General features: G+C 43.8%; 1 long non-coding RNA gene across 3 annotated transcripts; it reads left to right on the top strand.

Annotated features, from left to right (window-relative positions):
- Window positions 1-1,645: 1,645 nt before the first annotated feature.
- Window positions 1,646-18,958, top strand: LOC149984926 (uncharacterized). Of its 3 annotated transcripts, XR_016485738.1 has the most exons (5): window positions 1,646-2,182; window positions 2,323-2,391; window positions 7,220-7,269; window positions 10,285-10,345; window positions 18,697-18,958. It is a non-coding gene; the product is annotated as an uncharacterized LOC149984926 (long non-coding RNA). The 3 variants fall into 3 exon arrangements; XR_016485743.1 differs by lacking the exon at window positions 10,285-10,345 and having other exon boundaries at window positions 7,223-7,269; XR_016485737.1 differs by lacking the exon at window positions 10,285-10,345.
- Window positions 18,959-27,921: the final 8,963 nt, after the last annotated feature.

The following is a 27,921-nucleotide window of genomic DNA, read 5'->3' as shown; positions in this document are numbered from 1 at the left end:
GTGTGTGTTGTGCAAACGCACATGCGTGTGTGTGTGTGTTCCTTAACCCCAGCTCTAAATGTCCCTGCGTGCGGTGCAGTTGAGTCCTGATGAAGGTCATAGTAAATACATGTCTCTAGGGCAGATACACAGCTCGCTAGTCCGCTTTGGAAAGAACAACCTAGCAATCTAACTTGCTTGCTAGCTACAGTAACTGTAGGCAGACTTATGTAGGCTATTGTTGACAATAGGGACTGTGTTGCAACAGGCTCTGGACTGGCAGGTCTGTCACCTCAAGATAGAATGAAGCTGAAGATGCAGGAGAAAGCCAAGAAAAAAACAGCTGAGAAATATACTGTAGAACAACTATTGGGGAAGGTAGAACACACACACACACACATACACACACACACACTCCAGACATACTCTCTCTTTCTCCTGTTTCAGATGGAGTCAGGAGTGTGCGGAAAGTTTGGAGTTTGCCACACGCTTCACACTAACATCTGTCCTGTGTTGTGTTTCAGACTGAGGAGTGTATGGACAGTTTGGAGTTTGAGATGGCGGGGAGGTTCTGTCAGCGAGCCTGACCACCTCCTTACCCTGGACCTGCTAGGACACATCCACTCTGAACTGGGAGACACAGAGAGGGCTAAGGAAATATCCTTCAGTGTGTGTGTATGGTTTGATTGCATCTCTGTGTGTGTTGTGCAAACTCACATGTGTGTGTGTGTGTTCCTTAACCCCAGCTCTAAATGTTTCTGCGTGCGGTGCAGTTGAGTCCTGATGAAGGTCATAGTAAATACATGTCTCTAGGGCAGATACACACAGGCCAGGAGGCTGTGCAATACTACCTCAAAGGAATACAGATACTACTGTGTATGCTGGAGAAACATGCACAAGCCACAGTGAGTACACACACACACACACACACACACACACACACGTATTATGGATCTTGTTGAATGCATGTCTAACACAGAACACTAGGAGGAGCTGTTGCTTCAGTCTGAACACTTCTACTGACTGTCACAAACTGACTGTATCATAAACTGACAGTTACAAACTGGCAGCCAGAGATGCTGAAAACTTTTACCCCAACCGTCACCGCAGGCAGGAGCAGGAGCTGAGGCAGCAGCCTTCCCACTCCAGGACTCGGGGTCAGAGATCCTGACAGCCAGAGACGTGTGTGTGGCCTACTGTTCTGTGTCAGAGATCTACTTCACTAACCTCTGGTAACACAAAAGTCATATATACATTTTTGTTACCTGAAAGGCCTGTTGTGTATTGAATTTACAGATTTGTGTGTGTGTGTTTGTGTAGTATGGAGGATAGGGCAGGAGATCAGTGTCGAGAGGCCATAGAGAGAGAGCGCTGACCTATCACCCTGACAACCCAGAGGCTCTACAGCTGATAGCCAGGTACCTGTTCAGTACAGAGAAGAACCAGGTCCACCCACACACACACACACACACACACACACTGTATGGCTATAAATCAGAGGATGGTATGTCTCACGCTAAGTTATCATCTTGTTAAAGCAGCGATCAGATTATCAGATTAATCAGATCAGATTAATTAATGTGAGAAAATGGAATCATATGCCATTAATCTGCTGAGCTAGACACACACACATGAATCAGTTTATGACAGATATTAATGCAGAATTAGTTATGAAGCAGATACATTTGGGCACAGGGATCACTTCTGACAAAGAGAGGAGGAGGAAAGGTGGGGGGAGAGAGAGCAAAGGAAAGTGATAAGGGGAGAGAAAAATGGTCTTTAACTGAACAATCAGAGCATTTGCAATTGCCATACAATTTTACGATAATCTGCTAGTGCTAGCACTGGAATGAGACAGGCCTCCAATTCTTCGGCAAGCCTTAATCTTTAGGGAGCAACAATAACAGCTAGCTAGGTATTTACTCCTAAATGACTCTTAACATTTCAAAGAGGGGACGAGTTTTGGAATTCTGCAGATTTTCTCAAGGTTACTTTTGATAATATCTCCTCCAGCCACCAGATGGCACTGTGGGTCTAACCAGATGGAGTTTTATTTGACAGTTCAGGGGAGCAGATGTCTGATTTTCTGTGTGTGTAAGAGGGGAGGGAGTACCTGATGAGGAGTGTGGATGCGTGGCTACCTGCCCTGAAACAGAGTGACGCTCCACCCAGCAGAGAGGACATAGAGGAGGAACACACACAGGTGAGCGAGACAACCCAGAGCATAAAAGCCAAGTCAGAGGGCCAACTTATCGCTCTGTCTGTGTGTGACGTTGTGTGTGTCTGTGTGAGAGAGATTCTGTGAGTGAGTGCGTGTGTGTCTAATTGGTGTTCCCTTTCCAGAGTGACTTCCCACCGTATGAATCCCGCGTCACCACGGCCAAACTCCTCATAGAGGCAGAAGAGTACGAGGTAGGAATATATGTGTGTAGGATCAGTTTCCTCTTTGAAAAGGCCAGTGCTCTGTATTCTTTATCTTTGCCAGAGATCATCTTCAATAATAGAGGAGTGGTCTTTACCCAGAGAGCGAGGTAAATGGAGGGAGGAACAGAGATAAGAGGATAGAGGGCTTTAGAAATGATCTGGAGGGAGAGGGGTGGAAAGGTGTGTGTGTCTGACACATTGTTTGTCTTCATCCTCCTGCATGTGTCAGCAAGCCGCACACACACACACACACACACACACTACAGACTCAGTGCATCTATTGAGGAATCAGACACAATTGAGGAGGAGGAGATGAGGATGAAGATGGCTGTGAGCTTGGAAACATTCACCACGATAACAACAATATGGAAGCAGCAGATAACTGGAGAACAGGAGATGCCTGACAAGATAACTCAGAGCTAGAATAACAGACTATTTTAGTCTTCTATTGTTAAAAGTTTCTACACAGCAGTGGTAAAACCCAGAGGCAAGTCATTAACATTGCAGTTTTCAAACAACAACAACTCACACATCGGAATCGAATAGGGAATCCGTTGTTAAACAGCGGACAAGAAGCATTTGACCCAAGTAGAGCAGAGAGGGAACAAGGGAGAGGAAGACTGTGGTTACAACCAGGGTCAAATATAATTGGCTATGAATACGGATTTCTCATCCCCGTTCGAGCCCTCTGTAAACTTCTTTCTCATAACTATGTTCTGCACGTGTTATTTTACACATTCAAGTTTTTCTTTTTACTCTATGCTTTACTCAGTGGTGATTTGACTCAAGACTTTCAAATCAGTGGTGATTTGAACGAACATTCCAAAAATACACTATATATACAAAAGTATGTGGACACCTTCCAATTAGTGGATTTGGCTATATCATCTACACACGTTGCTGACAGGTGTATAAAATCGAGCACACAGGCATGCAATTTCCATAGACAAACATTGGCAGTACAATCGCCTTACTGAAGAGCTCAGTGACTTTCAAAATGGCACTGTCATAGGATGCCACCTTTCCAACAAGTTCAGCTCTAGGCCCCTTAGTTCCATTGAAGGGAAATGTTAATTCTACAGCATACAATGACATTCTAGACGATTCTGTGCTTCCAAATTTCTCTTCAGCATGACAATGCCCCTGTGCAGAAAGCAAGGTCCATACAGAAATGGTTTGTCGAGATAGGTGTGGAAGAACTTGACTGGCCTGCACAGAGCCCTGACCTCAACCCCATCTAACACCATTGACATGAATTGGAACTCAGACTGCGATCCAGGCCTAATCGCCAACATCAGTGCCCAACCTCAGTAATGCTCTTGTGGTTGAATGGAAGCAAGTCTCTGTAGCAATGTTCCAACATCTAGTGCTAAGCCTTCCCAGAAGAGCTGTTATATGTGCAAAGGGGGGACCAACTCCATATTAATGCCCATGATTTTGGAATGAGATGTTTGACGAGCAGGTGTCCACATACTTTTGGTCATGTAGTTTGTATATATACTGAACAAAAATATAAACGCAACATTCAACAATTTAAAAGATTTTGCTGAGTTACAGTTCATATAAGGAAATCAGTCATTCATCTATGGATTTTACATGACTGGGCAGGGGTGCAGCCATGGGTGGGTCTGGGAGGGTATAGGCCCCCCCACTTGGGAGCCATGTACACCCACTGTAGAGCCAGGCCAAAACATCCAAAATGACGTTGGAGGTGGCTTATGGTAGAGAAACTAACATTCAATTATCTGGAAATACCTCTGGTGGGCATTCCTGCAGTCAGCATGACAATTGCAAGCTCTGTGGCATTGTGTTGCGTGACAAAACAGCACCTTTTAGTGACCTTTTATTGTCCCCAGCACAAGGTGCACCTGTGTTATCATGCTGTTTAATCAGCTTCTTGATATGCCACACCTACCAGGTTGATGGATTATCTTGACAAAGGATAAAAGGCTCACAAGAAGGATGTAAACCAATTTGTGCACAAAATTCGAGAGAAATAAGCTTTTGTGTTGTGTGGAATGTTTAGTGGGATCTTTTATTTCCATCACTACATGTTGCGCCACTATTTTTGTTAAGTGCATATGAAGGCTAGGCCTGTTTGTTTTCATATATCACCATAGCACAAGTAAGATGCAGTCTACACATTGCATTGGAGCGATGTTAAAGGCCCAGTGCAGTCAAACTGATTTTTATGTTTTTTTATATACACTGGGCCAGTTTATTAGGTACACCCATCTAGTACTGAGTTGAATCCTCCTTTGTCTCCAGAAGAGCCTAAATTCTTTGGGGCATGAACATGTTGCTCAATTGGTATCAAGGGACTTGACATTCCCCACACCATTACACCACCACCACCACCAGCCAGTACTGTTCACACTAGGCACAATTGGGCCATGGACTCTTCAGTTGTCCAGTGTTGGTGATCGCGTGCCCACTTGTGCCTCTTCTTGTTTTTAGCTGATAGGAGTGGAACCCGGTGTGGTCGTCTGCTGCAATAGCCAATCCATGACAAGGACCTACGAGTTGTGCATTCGGAGATGCCGTTCTGCACACCACGGTTGTACTGCGCCATTATTTGCCTGTTTGTGGCCCGCCTGTTAGCTTGCACGATTCTTGCCATTCTCCTTCAACCTCTCATCAATGAGCTGTTTTCGCCCACAGGACTGCCCCTGAAAGAATGTATTTTATTTATTTTTTTGTCGCACCATTCTCTGTAAACCGTAGACACTATTGTGCGTGAAAAGCCCAGGAGGCTGGCCGTTTCTGAGATCCTGGAACCAGAGCGCCTGGCACAGACCATCAAACCACACTCAATCATTTGCGTCACTCATTTTGCCCATTCTATCGTTCAATCGAACAGTAACTAAATGCCTCAATGCCTGTCCGCGTGCTTTATATAGCAAACCACAGCCACGTGACTCACTGTCTGTAGGAGTGAACCATTTCACATTTTTTTGTGAACAGGGTGCACCTAATAAACTGTCCACTAAGTGTATATTTCCACACTGAGGCTGGAAAACTACAGTGAAAATGATCGTAATGCCCTTTTAGTGTAAGAGCTGTTTGAATAGACCGCCTAAAACATCAGCCTGTTTTGGTGGGATGCAGTTTTGGCCTACCTGGTGACATCACCAGGAGGTAAATTAGTTAATAGACCAATAAGAGTTCAAAACCTCGCTGCCAATCACAGCTAGTTTTCAGTTTTCCCCTCCCCACTCAGACCAGCCCTAGCTAAGTTCTTGCTTGAAAATTAGCTATTTTCTAAGAAGCTATTTCAGTTTGTTTTCAATTAAAATGGTTAAAAATAATCACAGTAAGGTACTTAATTGTTACCCAGAAATTATTTGATATTGAAGCTTAAAAAAATAAAAAATAAATGCTACATTGGACCTTTAGGTAAATTCCAAGTGTCAAATGAATCACTTTGTTTTTCACTCATATGACAGGAGGTTACAAAGGTCTGACTCAACAAACACTAATAAAGACACTACAAACACACACAAGCATGCTCACGGCTACACATAGACACATAGAGAGAGAGAGAGAGTTATAAATGAGCTACTCCCAGGAGGGCGGTTTCTAACTGGTCCTGAAGCAAAGGGGACGACACGTTTCGTGTGTATATTTGTTGTTGCTGTTGAGTAATCTGCAGGCAACGTTGCTGAACAGAACCATTTTACGAGAGTGCAGAGCATGGATAGGAACAAGACAAATGACTACAATAGTCAGGAGAGCTGTCTCTCTCTTACACACACACACACACACACACGGTTTCAGAGACAGAGATGCAGGAACACCAAAGCAACTGTGAATGACAATCGGTGTATTTCAACTAAGTGAATAATGCAGGAGGTACATGTATATAAAGACCATATTAACAGGTAAAAGTCCTCAGCAATTCACGCAGGAATAATATTTTGTCCTTACAAGAGGTAGTGTCATGACAACCAGTCTTAGAGTTGAGTTGTTGTCGTCGTCATGGGTTGTTGTCAGGGGAATGTCTGTCTGTTGTGAGTTGATGTCTGTTTTCTAGTAAGCTGTTGTTACTCAGTGGTTGGCTCCTTGGAGGTCCGGAACTAACACAGATAGTTGAGTGTTTAACTACATCGGCTAAATAGTTTGATCAACCTCCGCTCTAATACAAAACATGTACTCTGTAGATCATCAGGAATGAGATGTTGATTTCCCTCTAATCAGAATGTGTTAATTAATCAAACCACTCAGCAGGTAATCAGCGCCACAGTTAATTAACACACACACCCTTCAACGTCTCTCGCATACACAAGTGATGATAAAAAGTGGAAGAGGGAAGAAGAAAACGGGACAGGTGAACTCTTTGAAGAGATGCGTGAGATCATAAACACTGGGGAGGGGTAAGGTGAACTAGTCTGGAATGATCAGGACAGGAGGGCGTGGACTGGTGATCAGGTCCAGTGATCAAGACTAGAACTATTGACCATGACCAGTTCTGTATTGGTTGTTGAGGTCGAGGAGTATTGGAAAGGAGCGATATTGACTGATTATTGATAGTAATCACGAGATTAGCTTCGTTGTGTATTGATGACTGTGTAAGCCGTCCTGTTGCTATTGACGACCGTGTCGACGGATCACTGGGTTCTGAGAGTCTAAACAGACTCGCTGATCACATCCATTGATTAGGGCAGCAGAAAGAGCGAGATGTGTGTGACAGGAAACACCTCGCTCGCTCTGCCTCCACACACATAGCCACTCAGGCTAGGAGCAGGATGTGCTTGATGTATAATGAAAAACAGAAATGATGGTTTGTGTGTTTTTTTTAATGATTTCTCTCTGACAGCAGTAGATGTGTTGGAGGGTCTACTAGAGGAAGATGACGAGGTGGGGCAGGTGAGTCATGATGTCCGTTTATTTTTTTGTGTGTGTGTGTGTTTTTATATATATTATTTTTTTACACAATACAAAACATCTACACACAAATGATAGCAAACAGGCACACACAAACATCAACAACATCACCCCTGCCCAGGCCCACCAGCACCCGCATCACTTTCTCTGGCCTCTACTGCACCATTTTGTTTCTCTCCATCGCCTACATACTTTAAACATTTAGACAATAAAGCATTTGACCTTTTCCATTGTGTTAACGAGGGATTGATTGATTTCCAGTTTTAAGTGTAAGTTTTTTCAAGATGATTGATGAGAAAAGTATTTTCCAACCAATCGGGTATCTCACTGCACCCTCATATGCCAAGTCTTGAAATACAGTATGCAGACAGACTGATTAAAAGTTCATTTACATGAATCCTTCTGACAGCCAACTTTCTAACTCTCCCCATAACTTTTGGACTTCACCATTCCCAGAAGGCATGGATTATTGCGTCATTATTAGTTTTACACTTAAGACGTGACTCTGCCGTTATGATGTAGAATTTATACATTTTGTCTCTTTAGTTTATACTGGGTTAAGCGTACATTTTCGTTCACTGTAATTCTGTTAGTTATGTTCCAACATTCCCTCCATCTTGTGCCAATATCAGTTATTTTTAAGTCTTGGTTCCAATAGTTTCTTTTTGTTCTTTTTTCTAAGAGATTGTCCGTTGATTATGGTCTCTGCAAGGTTTTGTATACTTAACCTGTCATATGAATATCCTTTTCTGACTCAAATGGGATTCCCTCAAGATTGCTCTGTCTAAAATATTTTAAATAAACATTTCTTGATATAACTTTTAAGTTACATGCATTTGAAAATATCTACATTGGTCAGTTCAAAATTGCTTTTTAATTCTGTCATGGAAATACATTTATTTCCTATTACCGTCATTTACAGTTTCTATGCCTTTTAGTTTTCAATGTGGACCATTTTATCTGTGAATTCTGAAAAGCTATCCAAGGATTGTTCCATAGGGTTGTGTTTTTAGGGAGTGATATTGGTTCTTGTAGAATATGTTGCATTTTCTTCCACTGTTATAGTGTTCTTAAGTTACATTTTCTTCCACTGTTATAGTGTTCTTAAGTTACATTTTCTTCCACTGTTATAGTGTTCTTAAGTTACATTTTCTTCCACTGTTATAGTGTTCTTAACAATGAAGTTGTTCATGTTTTTACCTTTATCCTTTGAAAATAGACACTGAAAAGATTCTGGGGTAGTTTTATTTTCTGTGTGTGAAGTGAGCAGGACACACACCTGCAGCCTCAGTTCAGTTCTTTCTGCTCCAGAGCCATATTGGTATTCTTTGCGAGGGGTGTGTGTGTGTGTGTGACGATCTCACTGCAGTGTGCTCATTCTTTCTCACCCTTCCTCCTACACACCTCAGCTGACAGATTGAGAGCAGTCACTTGCTGAACCTTTGAACTCATCCAGGAGACACCTGCTCTAAGTAGAAACACGCACACACACACACACACACACACATATATATATATATATATATATATATTTGTTTTTATATATATACACACACACAGTTTGAACTCCTATAAATATACAGTAAAGCGTATGTTTTGTCAGTCGCACCATCAGAATAACCTGTATAACACAACTGGAAATGACGATGACACAGCCTACTCTAAACCCTCTATCCACAGCTCAAACTGTATTTGTGCTAACCATTCTTTTTGATAAGTCACCCACCTCGGTAACTCATGCATTGTTAATGGACCCAAACAGCTTCCAGTAGTCAAGGTGGTGGCACGTAACTCTCTGTACAAAGTAGTACTTTGTCAACTATAGAATTCTGACTTAGACGTCTTTACATGGACCTTGTTAAAACTACAAATACACTCTAGAACTAGATGGTATCTGTGACTGTTGTCTCGTCCAAGAGGACTGATTGACACCTACTTACTGTAGACTTATCATTCAGAGAATAATGTGTGGGTGTTGAGTGGATTCTCTGATGTTCTTAATTAGCTGGCTCGTTCGTTTGCTGAGACGAGTGGTGTGTGTGTGTGCTCATGAAGTGTGTGTGTGTGCTTAGTTTAATACATCAATAAATACGAGCAAAACAGACCATATTTCATAAACACTTTAAAAGAGACTAATTCTAATGAAGGTTCTTTTGAGGAAGCAAAGACATTCTGATTGAAGTAGCAACCCAGATCTAGACACACACACACACACAGGTCAGTGCGTGTATTCAAAAGTTCTGAAACCGCTATGCTCAACTGAAGTTACGGAGTTGCAGATCAGGTCATGAAGAGGATGCTTTTAATAATTGTATAATCATTCAAAAGGCATAAAGTTATGTTCAGCCTTCAAGCCTCTTGTCTTCATGAGTGCGTGCGTGCATGCATGTAATGGGTCTACTGATAGAGGTGGAGGTCACTGATGTTTTCTGTTGTAAAATGAAGAGTAAATGAGGGGAATGTTAATGTCCTGCTTCTGCAAGAAGTGTTGGTGGCTGATCCTTGTCCTCAGATGAGATACACACCCTCACACACGTTTCTGAAGTACAAGTGTGCTGTGTGTTGTAGGTGGAAGGATGAGGGTAAACTTTGTAGGGTGTGTTTTAATGTAGGTGTGTACAGTATTGGTATGAGGGAGAGAGAATACAACAGGTAGTTGAGAGGAGAGAAGGAATGCAATGTGTGTAGCTGTGTTTCGTCCTTTAGTCTGTAAGTGGGGTGTGTGTGTGTGACAGCGCTGTCAGATTGACGCATGGAGACGAAAGTTTGCGAAGACACACTGAAGCGGCACAGGCCCAGCTCGTTACCATAGTGGCAGCTCATGAGGATGCCGTGAGCATTTCAATAAGTGCCTCCGGTGTGTGCGTGTGTGTAAAGCCTGTTTGTCACAGTTCCAGGTACAGATTTCATGCAGGCTAGACCGTTAAATGTGTTTTTCCCCGTCACAGCTGAGCTCACTTAATAAAATACACCTTTCTCTCTCTCTCTCTCTCACAGGTGTGGTATCTCTCAGGCTGGGTGTGTTACCTGCAGATGGGGGTGCAGGATTTATTTTTAGGTGGGCATATGTTTCTGCTTTCTGACATTTTGTTAGGCTATTTGTTACTCAACTTGTCTATACTTAGATACATGCAGCTTTTGTCATGTACTTGTTCCCTTAGAAAACAAAATAAACCCTTGCTCAACAGAAAAGATGTATGTATACATCGATAGAATGAATGCTTCAATCTAGTTGACATCGGTAAAGTTCTCTTTCATCTGTTTCTCTGCGCAGAAATAACCCCCCAAAATGGGAAAGATTTTCTATGCAAAATGTCCAAATTACCAACATTTTACCAGTTTTAAGTAAGGATCCAACAGTACAGTGGGCCCACGGTTCGGTATGTATCACAGTTTGTGGGGTATGGTTTCGGTGTCTTTATTTTTAAGAAAAGTGTGCGCTTGTATGACTCATAAAGGGGACGAGTTGGCAACACGTAGCTCTTCATCTCCCAATCCAGTACATAGTGAACCGTCACAGTAAGGTAGCTTCCAGTACACAGTGAACCGTCACAGTAAGGTAGCTTCCAGTACACAGTGAACCGTCACAGTGAGGTAGCTTCCAGTACATAGTAAACCGTCACAGTGAGGTAGCTTTCAGTACATAGTAAACCGTCACAGTGAGGTAGCTTCCAGTACACAGTGAACCGCCACAGTGAGGTAGCTTCCAGTACATAGTAAACCGTCACAGTGAGGTAGCTTCCAGTACATAGTGAACCGTCACAGTGAGGTAGCTTCCAGTACATAGTAAACCGTCACAGTGAGGTAGCTTCCAGTACATAGTAAACCGTCACAGTGAGGTAGCTTCCAGTACATAGTAAACCGTCACAGTGAGGTAGCTTCCAGTACATAGTAAACCGTCACAGTGAGGTAGCTTCCAGTACACAGTGAACCGTCACAGTGAGGTAGCTTCCAGTACATAGTAAACCGTCACAGTGAGGTAGCTTCCAGTACACAGTAAACCGTCACAGTGAGGTAGCTTCCAGTACACAGTGAACCGTCACAGTGAGGTAGCTTCCAGTACATAGTAAACCGTCACAGTGAGGTAGCTTCCAGTACATAGTAAACCGTCACAGTGAGGTAGCTTCCAGTACACAGTGAACCGTCACAGTGAGGTAGCTTCCAGTACATAGTAAACCGTCACAGTGAGGTAGCTTCCAGTACACAGTAAACCGTCACAGTGAGGTAGCTTCCAGTACACAGTGAACCATCACAGTGAGGTAGCTTCCAGTACATAGTAAACCGTCACAGTGAGGTAGCTTCCAGTACACAGTAAACCGTCACAGTGAGGTAGCTTCCAGTACACAGTAAACCGTCACAGTGAGGTAGCTTCCAGTACATAGTAAACCGTCACAGTGAGGTAGCTTCCAGTACACAGTGAACCGCCACAGTGAGGTAGCTTCCAGTACACAGTGAACCGTCACAGTGAGGTAGCTTTGAGTTGTTCTGGAGGTCCAACTATCAGTGGCGAGAGCTAGATAGGGTGTCTGTGTCAATTCGTTTTCAATTTCTCTCCGTGATGTTTCATAGAGTTTGGGAATTACTTCGCTGCTGAAATGTGTGTGGGAGGGGACATTGTAACGTGGTAAAAAACATTTCATCAGGTGACGAAATCCAGAGTCAGTAACCACCGAATAGGGCTGCAAATCTTTGGCTATGAATAATCCCACTGCTTTCTTTATTTCTTTGTGTTTTTTTTTTATTTGTCACAAATTGTTTTTGGAAGGCAGGAGCGAGAGATTGTTGTGTTTCGCTAACGAGTGGACGCTCCTTGCTCCAGCTCCACTTGCTAGTAGGGATAGGGCCGAGTGATGGCGACGTAAATGACACATCATGTTAGAAGTGTTTCCACTCGAGTAGCCGACAGTGGCAAAGCAATACTTGCAGACTGTACTTTGTTTGTTTACGGTCTTCTTACCCTCATCATCGTATTGAACGCTGAATCCAAAATGTTCCCACACAGCGGATTTGAAAGACGGCATTGCTTCTCTCTGTCTTGCCATTGTCACGTTGGAGCTGAGAGAATATTATTTTTAGTTTCCATTCTCTTCATGGGGCCCCATTAGGGAGGTTTCCTACTGTCATTGCAAATCGTCCATTGGTTGTTTAAGGGGAGGGGGTTGCTGTCACTGCGGTTGCCACATTTTGAGACATTGCTGTGGAGTAAAGTTTGTCAGCCCTCAGGAGCCCCCTAACGGCCACAAGCTGCTCGTCTGGTTTGGTAGATCTGAATGTACAATGTGCGTGTAGTCTGCAGCCCAATAAGCAAGTTTAGGAAATTATAGGAAAATGACATTCATACCGTAATTCCGCGGTTCACGTGTGTGTATTGAGCCGTAAGGGGGCGTACCGAATGGTTCGATAACATACTGTGTACCCTTGCATCCCTAGTTTTAAGGGAGTTAAAAGCTGTGAAAACGACCCAATATGTTTCTGATAAGATTCAATTTGAGCATGGATGCATATTTTATGTGGTTGAAATACTATCAGCTTTTTCGATGCTGATAAAGTTAGGACCTTCACAGGCGGTCCTTAATCGCGCATTCATTCTCTCAAGATAAATAAATAATATTTCTCCACTGCTCTTTCCAAGTCAATTTACATTTGGTGTATAATTTTACTGCAATAACCGCTTAATTCTGCAGGAGTTAATATTAAGATTATGCGAGAGGTTATAGACCCACAGTTAATGTCCAGATTTCAGTTCCTGTTCCATTTAACCCATCTGAACAGTACAGGTCCCTTGACATATTTGAAGTCCCAGTCTTGTGACTGTCAAATTTGTATAGCTCCTCACAATCATCACACATCATTTTTCCCATATATTACTTTTCTGGTCCTCCCTTCTCTTTATTTTAAACTCCATTTTGCAGCTTTTCTCTTATTGAATTATACTCCGACATTGTCCTTTTTGCCTCAGTGGACCGACGTAAAAGTTTCTGCCAGTGTTCCCAAAAGCATTTGGCAATTGCTGTGTATTTGGCGCCTGTACAGTTAGGCCCTGAAGCTTAGGCTTACGCACTGACTTCAGATACAAATAATTAAAGGAAAACCCCAATGTAACCTATAGCTATGAATTGCACAATAATTATACATTTATGGATTTTTCTCTTTATTCAACCCGCCCGCCTGCCACCCACCCTTAATCCACACAATATTTCATGACCATAAACCTGCCCACCCCACGGATATAACCACGGGGACTGCGGGTTAGTTTCAACCCGCGCCTCACAAGTGTGTGTATGAGAGTCTTCTGTCGTAACAGACCAGGGTTTGTGAGCGTGGTGTTAATTATTAAAGTGTTCAGTCTCAAAGTTAGTCAGAAACACTGAACATGTTAATGAGGCCTACTACACACTGGCTTGTTTAGACACAAGTCCACTTCTAGCATACTTAATTATGTTGTTAGCACTGTTTGTGTGAGTGTGCATATTTAATTACATTTGTGCATGTATGTGTCTGTGCACATTTGATTATGTTCGTTAGAAATATCTCCATTATTCATTTTCCCTCTGATGAATGTGCTTCGCCACATTACTTCTAAAGAGACAGACCCTGTTTCTCTTCGGCTCCCTCTCATGGAAGTTTACAAGGGGGTTGGATGATGGTTGACCTTGACACCCTTCCAACCATCCCTCAACCCCTCTTAAGAGGAGAGAAGAGGAGCTGTAAACTCATAGCCCCTTATAAAGCCACAAATAGCTGTATGCAATTTGTATGTTTGTCATAGGACACAGGCATGAACACCATGCGCACACACACACACACTGGCTTTTGGCGTAAAATATATTTTTAAGCCTTTTAAATAAAAACTATTCAGGAGAAGAAAAAGAATCCCATGGCATAATATTGCTTTTTTGAAATACCAGTCGATGTAAACACATTTGACCACTCATGCTTAACGGTCTATAGGTTAATTTGCATAATTTAGTGGAATTAAATTGGAGCGCGTGTACTTTCGTTAGTCGTTATGTTTATCACATGCTCACAGTATACAGACACAGAACCTACCTAACAGAAAATCTGTTAGACAGCGTGGGAGCTACCGCTACAGCTTCTCAAACAGGTCATTCGTTGCTCCTGGAGTTAAAGGTGCTTTTATAAGCCCAATCATTCTAAAACTATTCTAAATCCACAATTTAAAAAGAGCTAGGACTACTATTTTTATTTGTCAACTGGTAGGCCTAATTGAAGCGAGCTTTCTATTCGCCATTCAAGTGCATGTAGGGTAACTTTAGGCAGGCTTCAGCGTGTCACACATCACTTTACAATGTGCTGGAAGCAGTATGCATTTTAAAAACATACTTAATTGTTTGGAACCTGAACATTTGACTTCTCATATGATGAGGCAAGTCTTACCGCGCTTCAAAGTAAAAACCGACTGTCGAAACGTGGAGGCAATTATTTATTTCATTTACCAGTAGCCAAAGGCACGATCATAGTCATATTAGCAACCCGTGGTAGTTGTTGCATCTTTAGATCTCCCCTCTTTCTAAATTTCAAATGTAGATTTTTCATCTCTTGTTACATGAAACCACTAATGTGCGGTGTGCGTTTGACAACAGTGTCTACCGCTAATTGCATTATGGAGCATACATTCGCGAGTAGCCTTGTGCACATTGCTGCGCTTATAATGTGAAGAATTAATAGTTTATCAACGTTCTGATCTGTTGCATCAGCCTCATTGCTTATACATGTTTTTTTTTAATGTAGTCTAGACCTTCTGGTTGTATGAATTTGGGATATATTGTCCCACAACTGTCCCAGAGTCTGTTTTGGATTAGGTTATTTCTTTCTCAACAAGCTGACCAATAGAATAGATAAACCTTTTCCACTAAGGGGGACAGTAGATGGACATAGGCTAGTGATTTTTCTGTTACTCGTCTTGTTGGCTGAGGAAAGGTATATGTGGCAGTTATTCTAACATCTTCAAATTGCTCATCGGAATTAGATAAGGACTCACACCGTTGCATCCTCGGCTTGCATGTTCTGAGTAACCATTATCTAAATGTGAGTTCTGTCATTCTGAGCACCGTGGGTTGACGCCCTAATCAGGTTGCGCACCCAATGCATATAGGTCTGGTGAATCTCTCAAATGTCCGTTAAATTAAAATGCTCCTGGTTAAATGTCCGGCGCCACATTTTCCTAACAAAAACCCTGACACACACACTATTAACACTTCACTCCTGGAGTTCACTCACGCTTTTCAGCCACAGCATTAAAATTACATCACACACACACCCTCCAAGCCATCCATACCCTAAGGGATCGCCTCTAGCTCATCAAAGAGTAAAACGCTTGACCTCCACTTGCTCCTTCCCACACACACTCATTTATATATTCACACACACACACACACACACACACACACACACACACACACACACACACACACACACACACACACACACACACACACACACACACACACACACATACATACACATCCACACACACAAGGCTGCCTCTCTCTGATGTTTTTACTATTGATTTCACCTCCTCTGCTGTTAACCATACCACACCATCCCTCAGCCCTCTACTCCCCTACACTCCACCTCTCACATCATTCCCTACCCTGCTCTCCTCATCTCCTGAGAGTGTGTGTGTGGGTGTGTGTTTCTAGGTTGGAGTTTGAGCAGTGATCTGTCACACAGACAGGAAGGTCACTTGTGGAGCAGAGAGAGAAGGCGGGTCGAGAAAGATGGAGAAGGTGAAGAAAGAGGGATGAAGAAAGTAGTGTGGGTCAGGAGGAAAAGAGAGCGGGTGAAGGATGGAAGGAGTGGAGACACAGCAGGAGAGATTTGTAGGAAGTTTGAGAGGAGCTGAGATAGGAGAAGGGGATTGTGATTTAGAGGGAGGCGAGGAGAAAGTCCTTGATCTCTATTAGATTCACCCAAAGAAAGAAAGAAAGTCTATCATTCATTTTGCCTCAAGGGCACATCGGCTCTCACTTAAACAATTTCTGCTGCTCTTTTTATGAGATGTGTGCCATTTATTGTATGTACACTTAATCACCCTGAACCTCAAGGAAAGCGATAGGGATCTGGAGAGTGGGGACAGAAGGAGAGCGAGAGGGATCTGGAGCGCGGGGAGAGAAAGAGGAAGGAGAGTGAGAGGGATCTGGAGCGTGGGGAGAGAAAGAGGAAGGAGAGCGAGAGGGATCTGGAGCGTGGGGAGAGAAAGAGGAAGGAGAGCAAGAGGGATCTGGAGCGTGGGGAGAGAAAGAGGAAGGAGAGCGAGAGGGATCTGGAGCATGGGGAGAGAAAGAGGAAGGAGAGCGAGAGGGATCTGGAGCGTGGGGAGAGAAAGAGGAAGGAGAGTGAGAGGGATCTGGAGCGTGGGGAGAGAAAGAGGAAGGAGAGCGAGAGGGATATGGAGCGTGGGGAGAGAAAGAGGAAGGAGAGCGAGAGGGATCTGGAGCGTGGGGAGAGAAGGAGAGGGATCTGGAGCGTGGGGAAAGAAAGAGGAAGGAGAGCGAGAAGGATCTGGAGCGTGGGGAGAGAAAGAGGAAAGAGAGTGAGAGGGATCTGGAGCGTGGGGAGAGAAAGAGGAAGGAGAGCGAGAGGGATCTGGAGCGTGGGGAGAGAAAGAGGAAGGAGAGTGAGAGGGATCTGGAGCGTGGGGAGAGAAAGAGGAAGGAGAGTGAGAGGGATCTGGAGCGTGGGGAGAGAAAGAGGAAGGAGAGTGAGATGGATCTGGAGCGTGGGGAGAGAAGGAGAGCTAGAGGGATCTGGAGCGTGGGGAGAGAAAGAGGAAGGAGAGCGAGAGGGATCTGGAGCGTGGGGAGAGAAAGAGGAAGGAGAGTGAGAGGGATCTGCAGCGTGGGGAGAGAAAGAGGAAGGAGAGTGAGAGGGATCTGGAGCGTGGGGAGAGAAAGAGGAAGGAGAGTGAGAGGGATCTGGAGCGTGGGGAGAGAAAGAGGAAGGAGAGGTAGAGGGATCTGGAGCGTGGGGAGAGAAAGAGGAAGGAGAGCGAGAGGGATCTGGAGCGTGGGGAGAGAAGGAGAGGGATCTGGAGCGTGGGGAGAGAAGGAGTGGGATCTGGAGCGTGGGGAGAGAAAGAGGAAGGAGAGCGAGAGGGATCTGGAGCGTGGGGAGAGAAAGAGGAAGGAGAGCGAGAGGGATCTGCAGCGTGGGGAGAGAAAGAGGAAGGAGAGCGAGAGGGTGAGATAATTAAAGGGTTAATTTCCCTCCTCTCTCTTCATAGGTCAACACCCTCACCCCCTGTCACAACGGCTTAAGAAAGACGTGTCATTGGGTGTGTGTACGTGCAGCAGTGGCCAGATGTGCCTCAGACTCCAGGCTTTGAGGGAAAGCTTCTTGGATTAGACCAGAGAACCTGCTGACCCGTGATGCACATACACAGACCAGCTGACCAGTGAAAGAGAGAGACACAAACACATATACACACCACACAGAGCAGCCAACCTGTGAAAGAGGGAGACACAAACACACTCTCACATACACAGAGCAGCCAACCTGTGAAAGAAGGGAGAGAAACTTGCATTACTCTAAATGAGAAATGTGTTTAATTGATTGTGTGGCTTTGCTGAGCTCAGCACTCTTCTCTAATGTATAACACTGTTTATTTAACTTACGGCTATCGCAATGAAAAATGATACTATCCTGGCAGATGCGTTCCTCTTTATAAATGAGCATTCCATAAACGTCACAGCTTATGTTGAATAAGTACATTTTATCGATATGCCATGATACTCAATTGATCAGCTTGAAAATGAAGGACATCAACTGTCTCCAAATGAGCTCCTAGGGGGCCAAGCGTCTTCCAAGCCTACTGCTTGGAGACTGCTTGGAGACTGTTCCTGGGGTGACACAAACGCATGCACGTACGCACACACAAACTATTTTGGCAGGGTTACACTGTAAGTGTGAAGGTGATCTGTTCCTGCTGCTGTTTGTACTTTGTGTGCATGTGTGTGCGTGCTTGGATGACAGAATAATGCAGTTCAGCCCAGATTCTCAGACCTGCTTATCTCCCTCACTAGAGGAGAAGTTGTTTCGAGCAAAAGGAATGAATCAGTGTGTGTGTGGTGGGTTCCGTTCTGTTATCAGTCCAGTGCTTCCACTCAGGCAGAGAGTTTTATACACCAGGAAATCTACTGGTCCCCTCTACAATAGGCTTTTGTAATGGTCCTGCATCACATTTCACTGAGATAACAACAGCAATACTGTGTATGCGAGAGAGAGCAGAGAAAAATCCTATCTGCTTTCCTTGTTCTGCTGAGCCCAATACACCAGGAAAGAGGCATTTTTAACAATAAGTCGTGGTGGAAATGTGCATGTATGTAACAAACGGTCTCTCTCTCTCTCTCTCTCTCTCTCTCTCTCTCTCTCTCTCTCTCTCTCCAGCTATACTTGAAGTTGCGCTGTGACGACGGACCCATACTGGAGCACATGGAGCAGCTCCTGGTGGAACTGGGGGGTGAGACAGAGGGGGAGGAGGGGTAGACAGACTGCACTGGATGAAGACTTTGAGCTCTACAGTGACGATGAGGAAGAGGATACCATGGAACATTGACCTCACCCCTCTCTACCAGTGATGTAGTGGTAAAACAGTATGTTGAGAGACCTGAGAGACCTTCGCTGTGAATAAAGTAATGCTCTCCATGTTTCCAATGTATTTTTCTGCGACAGGTGGGTAAACAGCGTTTAGACTGCATACCACTCTCTACTTTTATAGTACACTATTAACTCGGACATTAAATGAAGGTAAAGTTTATAGAGATGTAGTTTACTAAGACCTCTTACCTATCACTGTACACCTTACAAACTAGACCAGATGCAACACTTTGTTGGAAAGCACAGCAGAGTTCCAGATAAAAAAACAACTTCAATGCTGTTTATTTTCTGTATTTTTCTCCTCTCAATCTGATTCTGTAGTGTGGAGTTCATGAGGATTGAGCATTGAAAGATAGATTAAGTTTCAATGTCACATGCACAAGTAGAGTGAAATGTCTTCCTTGCCAACTCTAACCCCAACAATGCAGTAATCAATAACGTAGAACAAAAACACACAAGATATAACAAATATATTATACAGGGCCAGTTCCAGTACCATATTTACAATGTGCAGGGATACTGGATCGATAGAGGTAGATGTGTATAGGGGTAAGGTAACTAGGCATCAGGATATATGATAAACAGTAGCAGCAGTGAATATGATGATTGAATGTGAGAGGGGGTGTGTGTGTGTGTAGTCAGTATAAATGTTTGTGAGCAAATTATGGAGTGGGTGTGTACTGTAAGTGTGTAGGGCCCTGTGAGTGTGCATAGATAAGAGAGTCAACTCTGATAGACCATGTAGTCATTTTGTTAGCTATTTAGTTTGCTAACAGAAGGGAGACGGGAGAGGAATGACAGATGAAGAGCGAGGAGAGTGAGTGTTGTGTGTGTGTGTGTACAACACTCACCTCTCAATGTTTCTCAAGGACCGTTAAGGCTTTATAGAAGCAGAATGTAGGAAGAGAGGGTTGAGCCAGGTGAGTGTTTAAGAGTACACTCTTTGAAAAAAGGGTTATTCGATTGTCCCCATAGGATAACCTTTTTTGGTTCCAGGTAGAACGCTTTTGGGGTCCGGGTAATTAATCTTAACAGAACATGCAACTCATGTAAAGCAGCCAATAAAATGTAATTTTCAAACATTTGCTAAATGCAATTTATAGGAAAACACCATTCTAAACTGTGCAAATGATGCGTGTGGTTCCATATCAAATGAAAGTGTCGCCATATGCAGATTAGGAGATGCTAAAGCATGTGGAGCGAAATTCTTATGTTTTTAGAGCCATAAGTGCGGTAAGTGTTCAACAGTACAATACTGAAACACAAATAAGAAACAAAAGAAAAATTAAGAAAGCTGACCTGACTGGAAATATCAGAATAAGCAATGTCAGAGTCCCCAATATAAATACATGGTGTGTATAGACAGCATGGACAATATATACGTAGGAAAATGTATGTACAGCAGTAGTTATACAGGATGAGCTATGTCAAGAATACTGTATGTGTACTGTATACAGTTGAAGTCGGAAGTTTACATACACCTTAGCCAAATACCTTTAAACTCAGTTTTTCACAATTCCTGACATTTAATAATAGTAAAACTCCCTGTTTTAGGTCAGTTAGGATCACCACTTTATTTTAAGAATGTGAAATGTCAGAATAATAGTGGAGAGAATGATTTATTTCAGCTTTTATTTCTTTCATTACATTCCCAGTGGGTCAGAAATTTACATACACTCAATTAGTATTTGGTAGCATTGCCTTGAAATTGTTTAACTTGGGTCAAATGTTTTGGGAAGCCTTCCACAAGCTTCCCACAATAAGTTGCGTGAATATTGGCCCATTCCTCCTGACAGAGCTGGTGTAACTGAGTCAGGTTTGTAGGCCTCCTTGCTCACACATGCTTTTTCAGTTCTGCCCCCCAAATTTCTATAGGATTGAGGTCAGGGCTTTGTGAGGGCCACTCCAATACCTTGACTTTGTTGTCCTTTAGCCATTTTGCCACAACTTTGGAAGTATGCTTGGGGTCATAGTCAATTTGGAAGACCCATTTGCAACCAAGCTTTAACTTCCTGACTGATGTCTTGAGATGTTGCTTCAATATATCCACATCATTTTCTTTCCTCATGATGCCATCTATTTTATGAAGTGCACCAGTCCCTCCTGCAGCAAAGCACCCTCACAACATGATGCTGCCACCCCCGTGCTTCACGGTTGGGATAGTGTTCTTCAGCTTGCAAGCCTCCCCCTTTTTCTTCCAAACATGACGATGGTCATTATGGCCAAACAGTTCTATTTTTGTTTCATCAGACCAGAGGACATTTCTCCAAAAAGTATGATTTTTTCCCCATGTGCAGTTGCAAACCGTAGTCTGGCTTTTTTATGGCGGTAAAGGAGCAGTGGTTTCTTCCTTGCTGAGCGGCCTTTCAGTTAATGTCAATATAGGATTCGTTTTACTGTGGATATAGATACTTTTGTACCTGTTTCCTCCAGCATCTTCACAAGGTCCTTTGCTGTTGTTCTGGGATTGATTTGCACTTTTCGCACCAAAGTACATTCGTCTCTAGGAGACAGAACGCCTCTCCTTCCTCAGCGATATGACGGTTGTGTTGTCCCATGGTGTTATTTTGCTAGTGTTTGTACAGATGAACGTGGTACCTTCAGGCATTTGGAAATTGCTCCCAAGGATGAACCAGACTTGTGGAGGTCTACCATTTTTTTCCTGAGGTCTTGGCTGATTTCTTTTAATTTTCCCATGATGGCAAGCAAAGAGGCACTAAGTTTAAAGGTAGGCCTTGAAATACATCCACAGGTACACCTCCAATTGATTCAAATGATGTCAATTAGCCTATCAGAAGCTTCTAAAGCCATGACATAATTTCCTGGAATTTTCCAAGCTGTTTAAAGGCACAGTCAACTTAGTGCATGTAAACTTCTGACCCACTGGAATTGTGATACAATGAATTATAAGTGAAATAATCTGTCTGTAAACAATTGTTGGAAAAATTACTTGTGTCATGCACAAAGTAGATGTCCTAACCGACTTGCCAAAACTATAGTTTGTTAACAAGAACTTTGTGGAGTGGTTGAAAAACGAGTTTTAATGACTCCAACCTAAGTATATGTAAACTTCTGACTTCAACTGTATGTAAAGTGAGTATTCAATTAACTTAATTTCTCATGTGACAGAGATGAAAAGTTAGAAATGTAGAATGATGGGGAATCTAAAGATGCAACAACAAGGAAGGCTTACTAATATGGCTAAGATTGTGACTTTTGCTTCTGGACAACAAAAGAAAGTTGATATGAAAACCAAACAAAAAGGAAAGAAATGCTGGTTTCAATGGCATAGGAGGAAGTCTTTATAAAATAATTGTCTCCATGTTTCTATCGTCGGATTTTGCCTCGGCTACCTTGAAGCAAAGTAAGACATACCTCATAATATGCAGTGGAATGTTCCGGTTTCAAACAATTAAGTATATGTGTTCAAAATGCATTCTGCCTCCAGATCACATTGCAAAGTGGTAGGTAATTATGGGCTGCTAGCCTGCCTACCATTGCCTATGCACTTGATGTTGTGGGGCATACACAAGGACTAATGAAATACACACGGCTCAATTTAAATCCACACAATGTAGCAAATTAACCTATAGACCAATAAGCATGACGGTAAATGTATTTCCATCTACTAATATTTCCATTAATGTATAAAAAGCATTATCTTGCAATGGGATTGTATTTTCTCCCGGTCAATTTGGCTGGCAGAAATTTTATTTATCGGCATTTCATTTTTTTTATCGGCCAAAATCCGGCAATTACGGATAAAAAGAAACCCTGGTGTGTGTGTGTGTGTGTGTGTGTGTGCATGGATGAAGCAGACTAATTCAGCCAAGATTCCCAGATCTGCTTATCTCCATCACTGTGGACTAGAGGAGAAGTTTCATTTTGTAGCAAAATGAATTAATCAGTGTGTGTGTGTGTGTCTGTCTGTTTCTGTGTTGTGATTGCTGTAGCGTATGTGTGTCATAGTGTGTTCTTCTGTTATCAGTTCAGTGCTTCCACTCAGGCAGAGAGCGTATTACACATGGAAATCTACCGGTTCCCTCTACAACAGGCATTTATAATGGTCCTGCTCACAGCGTATTTCACTGAGCCCAATACACCAGGAAAGAGGCATTTGGTAACGTGTATGAATGTAACAAATGTTTATTTCTGTGTGTGTGTCTCTCCAGCTGTATTTGAAGTTGCGCTGTGGTGACGGCCCCATTCTGGAGCACATAGAGTAGCTCCTGGTGGAACTGGGGGATGAGACCGAGGGGGAGGAAGGGAAACAGACCCTGCCATGGATGAAGACCAGTAGTGACGATGAGGAGGAGGACGCCATGGAACATTGACCACACCCCTCTCTCTCGCTCTACAAGTGACCTAGTGGTAAAACAGTGGGTTAGCACACGCTGAGAGACGTTCGTGGTGAATGAAGTAACGCTCCCTTTATTTCCAATGCATTTTTCTGTGATAGGTGGGGAAATGCACGGGTAAAACAAAGTGTGTAAAAGCCATTTAGACTGTATACCCCTGTCTACTTTTATAGTACACTATTAACTCGGACATTAAATAAAGGTAACGTTTTTAAATTGCAGTTTATAAAGACCTCTTACCTATCTCTGTACAACTCACAAACTAGACCAGATGCAACACTTTGTTTGAAAGCAGCAGAGTTACGACTGTTGATGGGCCCTTGAAAGAGGATGAATGGGCCCTTGAGTTTTCTCTGAGTTTCACTCTCTCTCTCTCTCTCTCTCTCTCTCTCTCTAGATATTGTCTGTATTGTGTTCTCAGAAGTGCCTTTCTGCTGTTCAACCCTGAGTTTCCCAGAATCATATGACCTCTCTCTCTCTGTCATATTAGTGCTGAATTGATTTCTGTATTAGAAAAGAGTGATTGACATGTCGACTCAAGCTTTGTTTCCATCAACCAGGATCAAGGGGCAGGGCAATTTGTGACTTGTTTTGGTAATCAGTGGCTGTATTGGGGGGGAGTGGTTTCACCTCTCCTAGCCAATCAGCAATTAGTACAGGGAGGTATTCTCTCCACCTCTGCTAAGCAATTAGAAATTAGTGTTAGTTCGTCAGTGTCCCCTGGTTTCTCAGCGGCAGCTATAAGCGGCAGTCGTGTCAGTGGCTGTTTTGTCGCGTACTAAGAAGGTTGACGGAACTAAGACGGTTCTGCCGAGTTGTTCTGCGGAGATGTTTGAGGAAGGAAAGAGAGGAAGGCTCCACACCACTCTCTCACTTGAGTACTCTCACCTAGTTATTTACAGACTTTATGTCTGGATGGCGCCAAAGAACATGGCAGATTTTTTTTTTTACATTCTCCCAACCCATTGTGCTGTTTTGTTAGTTTCTTTGCGTTTTGTGTAACTTGTTTTTTAACTTATTGTGTACATAATGTTGCTGCTACCGTCTCTTACGGCCGAAAATAACTTCTGGACATCAGAACTGTGATTACTTACCGCGGACTGGAAGAAACTTTTTCCTTTAACGAGTCAGACGAGAAGGATATCCTGTTTTCACTGGAACAGGCTCAGATCCACGCCTTTTGTGTGAAGAGAAGACACAGGAAAAGGGACTGCAGATCGGGAAGCTTTCTAAGAATCTGTAGGTAAACTCCCACTGCCATCTGTTCTGCTTGCTAACGTGCAATCATTGGAAAATAAAATTGATGACCTACGATTAAGTTTATCCTACCAATGGTACATCAAAAACTGTAACATCTTATGTTTCACCGAGACGTGGCTGAATGACAACACAGACAATATAGAGCTAGCGGGATTTTCCATGCACCGGCAGAACAGAGACGCTACCTCTGGTAAGACGAGGCATGGGGGTATGTATCTATTTGTCAATAACAGCTGGTGCGTGATGTCTAATATTAAAGAAGTCTCAAGGTATTACTCGCCTGAGGTAGAGTACCTTATGATAAGCTGTAGACCACACTATCTACCAAGAGAGTAATCATCTATATTATTCGTAGCCATCTATTTACCACCACAGAACGAAGCTGGCACTAAGACCTCTCTCAACCAACTCTATAAGGTCATAAGCAAAAAAGACAATGCTCACCCAGAAGCGGCGCTCCTAGTGGCTGGGGACTTTAATGCAGGCAAACTTAAATCAGTTTTACCAAATTTTTACCAGCATGTCACATGTGCAACCAGAGAAAAAAATCCTAGACCATCTTTACTCCACACACAAAGATGCATACAGAGCTCTCCCCCGCCCTCCATTTGGCAAATCTGACCATAATTATATCCTTCTGATTCCTGCTTACAAGAAAAAACTAAAGCAGGAAGTACCAGTGATCAGATGACGCGGATGCTACACTACAGGACTGTTTTGCTAGCACAGACTGGAATATGTTCCCGGTTTCATCCAATGGCATTGAGGAGTACACCACCTCAGTCATCGGCTTCATCAATAAGTGCATCGACGACGTCATCCCCACAGTATGTACATATCCCAACCAGAAGCCATGGATTACAGGCAACATCTACATCGAGCTAAAGGCTAGAGCTGCCTCTTTCAAGGAGCGAGAGACTAATCCGGACACTTATAAGAAATCCCGCTATGTCCTCAGACGAACCATCAAACAAGCAAAGTGTCAATACAGGATTAAGATTGAATCCTACTACACTAGCTCTGACGCTCGATGGATGTGGCATGGCTTGAAAACTATTACGGACTACAAAGAGAAACCCAGACGCGAGCTGCGGAGTTATGCGAGCCTACCAGATGAGCTAAATGCCTTTTATTCTTGTTCAAGGCATACAACACTGAAGCATGCACGAGAGCACCAGCTGTTCTGGATGACAGTGTGATAACGCTCTCAGTAGCCAATGTGAACGAAACCTTTAAAAGGTCAACATTCACAAAGCCGCTGGGCCAGATGGATTACCAGGATGTGTACTCAAAGCATGCGCTGACCAACTGTCAAGTGTCTTCACTGACATTTTCAACCTCTCCCTGACCGAGTCTGTAATAGCTACATGTTTTAAGCAGAACAGTCCCTGTGCCCCAGGAAGTGAAGGTAACTTGCCTAAATGATTACCGCCCCGTGCCACTCACGGCGATAGCCATGAAGTGCTTTGAAAGGCTGGTAATGGCTCACATCAATAGCATCCTCCCGAACACCCTAGACCCACTCCAACTCGCACACCGCCCCCAGCAGATCCACAGATGACGCAATCTCAATCGTCCTCCACACTGCCCTTGCTCACCTGGACAAAAGGAACACCTATGTGAGAATGCTGTTCATTGACTACAGCTCAGCGTTCAACACCATAGGGCCCACGAAGCTCATCACTAAGCTAAGGACTCTCCCTCTGCACTAGATCCTGGACTTCCTGACGGGCCGCCCCCAGGTGGTAAGAGTAGGCAACAACAAGTCTGCCATGCTGATTCTTAACACTGGGGCCCCTCAGGGGTGTGTACTTAGACCTCTCCTGTATTCCCTGTTCACCCACGACTGAGTGGCCAAAAACGACTCCAACACCATCATTAAGTTTGCTGACGACACAACCGTGGTAGGCCTGATCACCGACAACGATGAGATGGCTTATAGGGAGGAGGTCAGTGTACTGCCAGTGTGGTGCCAGGACAACAACCTCTCCCTCAATGTGAGCAAGACAAAGGAGCTGATCGTGGACTACAGGAAAAAGCGGGCTGAACAGGCCCCCATTAACATTGACGGGGCTATTGTGGAGCGGGTCGAGAGTTTCAAGTTCCTTGGTGTCCACATCAACAATGAACTTTCATGGTCCAATCATACCAAGACAGTCGTGAAGAGGGCACAACAAAATGTTTTCCGCTTCAGGAGACTGACAAGATTTGGCATGGGTCCCCAGATCCTCAAAAGGTTCTACAGCTGCACTATCGAGAGCATCCTGACCGGTTGCATCACCGCCTGGTATGGAAACTGCTCGGCATCTGACCGTAAGGCACTACAGAGGGTAGTGCGAACGGCCCAGTACATCACTGAGGCCAAGCTCCCTGCCATCCAGGACCTATTCAATAGGCGGTGTCAGAGGAAAGACCATAAAATTGTCAGAGACTCCAGTCACCCAAGATATAGACTGCTAAGGCACGGCAAGTGGTACCGGAGCACCAGGTCTAAGGACAAAAAGGCTCCTCAACAGCTTCTACCCCCAAGGCATAAGACTGCTGAACAATTAATAAAATTGCCACCGGACAATTTACATTGACCCCCCCACCCCCCCCCCCCCGCCTTCTATTCATTTCTTTCTAACTCTCTCTTACCTCTCCTTGCCGCTTTTGACCTCACCCTTTCCCATTCCCCTCCAACTCACAAGGCAGGCAATACGCTTGACGTCATCTTTACTAGAGGCTGCTCGCCCACTAGTCTCACTTCAACCCCCCTCCAGGTCTCTGATCACAACTTTGTTTCCTTTTTTGTCTCCCTCTCCTCCAACCTTAACCTCTCAGCCCCTACCCATATGGTCATATGCCTTCGGAATCTTCACACTCTCTCCCACTACTCTCTCCTCTTCTATCCTATCATCTCTCCCTTCTGCTGAATCCTGCTGTCTCCTGATTCTGCCTCTTCGACCCTACCTTCCTCCCTTTCCGCATCCTATGACCTGCACTGTCCCCTTTCCTCCTGTCCGGGTCGGCCCTCCCCTCCTGCTCCATGGCTGAGTGACTCACTCGATCTTCTCTTCCTCTGTAGCCGCTGCTAAAGCTACATTCTACCACTCTAAATTTCAAGCTTCTGCCTCTAACCCTAGGAAACACTTTTCCACTTTCTCCTCCCTCCTTAATCCTCCACCCCCTCCCTCTCTGCGAACGACTTTGTCAACCACTTTGAAAAAAAGGTTGACATCCGCTACTCATTCACTCAGCCTATTGAGTCCACTGGTCTCACTCTCACATAACTACCCTATGCATTGAACTCTTTCTCCCCTCTCTCTCCAGATGACATCCTGTGACTAGTAAGGTCTGGCTGCCCAGCAACCTGCCAGCTTGACCCCATCCCCTCCTTCCTTCCCCAGACCAACTC

Source organism: Oncorhynchus mykiss, chromosome 2 (genome assembly GCF_057628025.1).
Source record: "Oncorhynchus mykiss isolate SJ-2025 chromosome 2, ASM5762802v1, whole genome shotgun sequence".
NCBI lineage: Eukaryota > Metazoa > Chordata > Actinopteri > Salmoniformes > Salmonidae > Oncorhynchus > Oncorhynchus mykiss.
The sequence above is the reverse complement of the archived record's forward strand: the minus strand, read 5'-3'. Positions and strand labels throughout refer to the sequence as shown.